The sequence below is a fragment of the Balaenoptera acutorostrata genome, chromosome 4 (assembly GCF_949987535.1).
Source record: "Balaenoptera acutorostrata chromosome 4, mBalAcu1.1, whole genome shotgun sequence".
NCBI lineage: Eukaryota > Metazoa > Chordata > Mammalia > Artiodactyla > Balaenopteridae > Balaenoptera > Balaenoptera acutorostrata.
The window spans coordinates 38803487-38809486 of record NC_080067.1 but is presented as its reverse complement, the minus strand read 5'-3'; positions in this window follow the sequence as shown (position 1 = coordinate 38809486).

Genomic DNA, 6000 nt, shown 5'->3' with positions numbered 1-6000 from the left:
ATTACCTTAGGCCTAGATCGTCTCTTAAATCTGCCATCTGCTTTGGTTTGTCTCCAAGCTGCCTCTACCTATATCCAACTCTTGCTGGTTCCTTCACTAAGACCCTAGACTATCAGCTTGATTCCCTGTTTGCTTTTCTATATATGTCAGATATATCATTCCTTAATAAAGTTGGTTAAATAAACATTATTTTCATGAATAGTAAAGTTAGACTAGGCAACTTCTACACTCTTTCCCAACTCTCAGATTGAATAGGTCTTTGAGCCTCATTTAATTGTACCCACAAAGATACATACTCTCATGGTAAAAACTAATCAAAATAAAGAAGGCCAAATTGTATTTACTCTTTCAAGTAGTGAAGATGAAGAAAACTACACTAATTTCATTTGGAACTCACATAGCTAGCTATGTAAAAAGAGCATGATCTTATTATTTAAGTGCAAACTCTCCACTCACAATGATTGAGATTTAATTCATCCTGTTTGACTGGCTCATATTTATTTACAAATTTTCACTAACTCGATACTCTTATCTTAAAATTTGATGTTCCAGTAAGAACTGTTGCAAAAGAAAGGGATATATGTCATGCATGAATGCATTATACAATTATTATTCTCAGTAATATGTAAGCTGTTGTTTGCAGATTGCTAAATTAAAGAAAATGGGGATACAATAGAAAGAGGGCTGGAAAAGTTCTAGGAGACATGTCTTCTTGACCCGACTCTATCACTGAGTTGATTAAATGGCTCCAATCTTTGGATTTCTTATCTTTCAAATGAGATAATTTGGCAAAATTTCTAAAATGCTATAATCTTATTTAACAAACATTTCATAAACATGAAGTGGGCTACTCTTAGCCATGTATAAGTGTCCAAAAAATCATACAACTAACTACTAGGAAGAACTAGGTTAACTAGTGGCATATATCTCTTTCAACTTACTTCTATATGACTCAATGTCTGGTAAGTGTTCTTTTGGTAATTAGTCTCCCCAAGGTTGAGGGCTGCAGAAAAATATATGCATCCGGCAAACAGGAAACTGGGACATTTTAAGGATTTGCTTAAAGTCCAAATGATAGAATAGTGTTTATATTTAGGTCTCTTGTTTCCCAATCTATTTATTTTTTATCACCCATACATCAATACTTTGCCATCCTTAAAATTTGTATTTTAAGTGTGTGTGTGAGTTCCTTCCCATGATGTATTTCTGTGGAAAATAGTGTTATGCTTCTGGGAAACAGAATCAAATCCTGCAGAACAGTCTGGTCTGCCAACATCTGTTTATAAAGAGGAGAGTGAAGGAATTGTTCAGAGGACTGGGACAACTCAGTTGCCTTGCAAAGCTCTCAAGAAAGGTCAGATAGGCCTCTCAGATGATTTAGGATTAAGTTGAGGCACTATGTATTCCCACAGAATTTTTCTCACTTCAATTAGGGTATAAGTGACAGAAGTTAAGTCACAGCAAAAATCCCGTCATGTGTTCTGTGCCCTTTTCTGTAGGATCCCCTAAAGGCCCAGCTGAGACAGAAGAAAAGTAAATTAGATAGTTAAAATTTAAAAGCTTAGGGCATTTTGATAAGTTTATCCTTGTTTTCAACAAGAGTAACTGCCCAGTTCCTATTGTTTATATATATATATATATATATATATATATATATATATATATATATATATATATATATATATATATATATATATTATTAAACATCTTTATTGAAGTATAATTGCCTTACAATAGTGTGTTAGCTTCTGCTTTATAACAAAGTGAATCAGTTATACATATACAATATGTTCCCATTTCTCTTCCCTCTTGCATCTCCCTCCCTCCCACCCTCCCCATCCCACCCCTCTAGGTGGTCACAAAGCACCGAGTTGATCTCCCTGTGCTATGCGGCTGCTTCCCACTAGTTATCTATTTTACATTTGGTAGTGTATATATGTCCATGACACTCTCTTACCCTGTCACATCTCACCCCACCCCCTCCCCATATCCTCAAGTCCATTCTCTAGTAGGTCTGTGTCTTTATTCCCGTCTTGCCACTAGGTTCTTCACGGCCTTTTTTTTTTTTTTCCCCTTAGATTCCGTATATATGTGTTAGCATACTGTATTTGTTTTTCTCTTTCTGACTTACTTCACTCTGTATGACAGACTCTAACTCCATCCACCTCATTACAAATACCTCCATTTCATTTCTTTTTATGGCTGAGTAATATTCCATTGTATATATGTGCCACATCTTCTTTATCCATTCATCTGTCGATGGACATTTAGGTTGCTTCCATGTCCTGGCTATTGTAAATAGAGCTGCAATGAACATTTTGGTACATGACTCTTTTTGACCTATGGTTTTCTCAGGGTATATGCCCAGTAGTGGGATTGCTGGGTCGTATGGTAGTTCTATTTGTAGTTTTTTAAGGAACCTCCATACTGTTCTCCATAGTGGCTGTATCAATTTACATTCCCACCAGCAGTGCAAGAGTGTTCCCTTTCCTCCACACCCTCTCCAGCATTTATTGTTTCTAGATTTTTTGATGATGGCCATTCTGACCGGTGTGAGATGATATCTCATTGTAGTTTTGATTTGCATTTCTCTAATGATTAATGATGTTGAGCATTCTTTCATGTGTCTGTAGGCCATCTGTATATCTCCTTTGGAGAAATGTCTATTTAGATCTTCTGCCCATTTTTGGATTGGGTTGTTCGTTTTTTTGTTATTGAGCTGCATGAGCTGCTTGTAAATCTTGGAGATTAATCCTTTGTCAGTTGCTTCATTTGCAAATATTTTCTCCCATTCTGAGGGTTGTCTTTTGGTCTTGTTTATGGTTTCCTTTGCTGTGCAAAAGCTTTTAAGTTTCATTAGGTCCCATTTGTTTATTTGTGTTCTTATTTCCATTTCTCTGGGAGCTGGGTCAAAAAGAATCTTGCTGTGATGTATGTCATAGAGTGTTCTGCCTATGTTTTCCTCTAAGAGTTTGATAGTGTCTGCCCGTACACTTAGGTCTTTAATCCATTCTGAGTTTATTTTTGTGCATGGTGTCAGGGAGTGTTCTAATTTCATACTTTTACATGTTCCTGTCCAATTTTCCCAGCACCACTTATTGAAGAGGCTGTCTTTTCTCCACTGTATATGCTTGCCTCCTTTATCAAAGATAAGGTGACCATATGTGTGTGGGTTTATCTCTGGAATTTCTATCCTGTTCCATTGATCTATATTTCTGTTTTTGTGCCAGTACCAAACTGTCTTGATTACTGAAGCTTTGTAATATAGTCTGAAGTCAGGGAGCCTGATTCCCCCAGCTCCATTTTTCGTTCTCAAGATTGCTTTGGCTATTCGGGGTCTTTTGTGTTTCCATACAAATTGTGAAATTTTTTGTTCTAGTTCTGTGAAAAATGCCAGTGGTAGTTTGATAGGGATTGCATTGAATCTGTAGATTGCTTTGGGTAGTAGAGTCATTTTCACAATGTTGATTCTTCCAATCCAGGAACATGGTATATCTCTCCATCTATTTGTATCATCTTTAATTTCTTTCATCAGTGTCTTATAATTTTCTGCATATAGGTCTTTTGTCTCCTTAGGTAGGTTTATTCCTAGATATTTTATTCTTTTTGTTGCAATGGTAAATGGGAGTGTTTTCTTAATTTCACTTTCAGATTTTTCGTCATTAGTGTATAGAAATGCAAGAGATTTCTGTGCATTAATTTTGTATCCTGCTACTTTACCAAATTCATTGATTAGCTCTAGGAGTTTTCTGGTAGCATCTTTAGGATTCTCTATGTATAGTATCATGTCATCTGCAAATAGTGACAGCTTTACTTCTTCTTTTCCGATTTGGATTCCTTTTATTTCTTTGTCTTCTCTGATTGCTGTGGCTAGGACTTCCAGAACTATGTTGAATAATAGTGGTGAGAGTGGGCAACGTTGTCTTGTTCCTGATCTTAGTGGAAATGGTTTCAGTTTTTCACCATTGAGGACAATGTTGGCTGTGGGTTTGTCATATATGGCCTTTATTATGTTGAGGAAAGTTCCCTCTATGCCTACTTTCTGCAGGGCTTTTATCATAAATGGGTGTTGAATTTTGTCGAAAGCTTTCTCTGCATCTATTGAGATGATCATATGGTTTTTCTCCTTCAATTTGTTAATATGGTGTATCACATTGATTGATTTGCGTATATTGAAGAATCCTTGCATTCCTGGGATAAACCCCACTTGATCATGGTGTATGATCCTTTTAATGTGCTGTTGGATTCTGTTTGCTAGTATTTTGTTGAGGATTTTTGCATCTATGTTCATCAGTGATATTGGCCTGTAGTTTTCTTTCTTTGTGACATCTTTGTCTGGTTTTGGTATCAGGGTGATGGTGGCCTCGTAGAATGAGTTTGGGAGTGTTCCTCCCTCTGCAATATTTTGGAAGAGTTTGAGAAGGATAGGTGTTAGCTCTTCTCTAAATGTTTGATAGAATTCACCTGTGAAGCCATCTGGTCCTGGGCTTTTGTTTGCTGGAAGATTTTTAATCACAGTTTCAATTTCAGTGCTTGTGATTGGTCTGTTTATATTTTCTGTTTCTTCCTGGTTCTGTCTTGGAAGGTTGTGCTTTTCTAAGAATTCGTCCATTTCGTCCAGGTTGTCCATTTTATTGGCATATAGTTGCTTGTAGTAATCTCTCATGATCCTTTGTATTTCTGCAGTGTCAGTTGTTACTTCTTTTTCATTTCTAATTCTGTTGATTTGAGTCTTTTCCCTTTTTTTCTTGATGAGTCTGGCTAATGGTTTATCAATTTTGTTTATCTTCTCAAAGAACCAGCTTTTAGTTTTATTGATCTTTGCTACTGTTTCCTTCATTTCTTTTTCATTTATATCTGACCTGATCTTTATGATTTCTTTCCTTCTGCTAATTTTGGGTTATTTTTGTCCTTCTTTCTGTAATTGCTTTAAGTGAAAGGTTAGGTTGCTAATTTGAGATTTTTCTTGTTTCTTGAGGTAGGATTGTATTGCTATAAACTTCCCTCTTAGAACTGCTTTTGATGCATCCCATAGGTTTTGGGTCGTCATGTGTTCATTGTCATTTGTTTCTAGGTATTTTTTGATTTCCTCTTTGATTTCTTCAGTGATCTCTTGGTTATTTAGTAGTGTATTGTTTAGCCTCCATGTGTTTGTATTTTTTTACAGTTTTTTTCCTATAAGTGATATCTAGTCTCATAGTGTTGTGGTCGGAAAAGATACTTGATACGATTTCAATTTTCTTAAATTTACCAAGGCTTGATTTGTGACCCAAGATAGGATCTATCCTGGAGAATGTTCCATGAGCACTTGAGAGGAAAGTGTATTCTGTTGTTTTTGGATGGAATGGCCTATAAATATCAATCAAGTCCATTTTGTTTAAGTGTCATTTATAGCTTGTGTTTCCTTATTTAATTTCATTTTGGTTAATCTGTCCATTGGTGAAAGTGGGGTGTTAAAAGTCCCCTACTATGATTGTGTTACTGTCAATTTCCCCTTTTATGGCTGCTAGCATTTGCCTTATGTATTGAGGTGCTCCTATGTTGGGTGCAGAAATATTTACATTTGTTATATCTTCTTCTTGGATTGATCCCTTGAGCATTATGGAGTGTCCTTCTTTGTCTCTTGTAATAGTCTTTATTTTAAAGTGTATTTTGTCTGATATGAGAATTGCTACTCCAGCTTTCTTTTGATTTCCATTTGCATGGAATATCTTTTTCCATCCCCTCACTTTCAGTCTGTATGTGTCCCTAGGTCTGAAGTGGGTCTCTTGTAGACAGCATATATATGGGTCTTGTTTTTGTATCCATTCAGCCAGCCTGTGTCTTTTGGTGGGAGCATTTAATCCATTTACATTCAAGGTAATTATCGATATGTATGTTCCTATTCCCATTTTCTTAAATGTATTGGGTTTGTTATTGTAGGTGTTTTCCTTCTCTTGTGTTTCTTGCCTAGAGAATTTCCTTTAGCATTTGTTGTAAAGCTGGTTTGGTGGTGCTGAA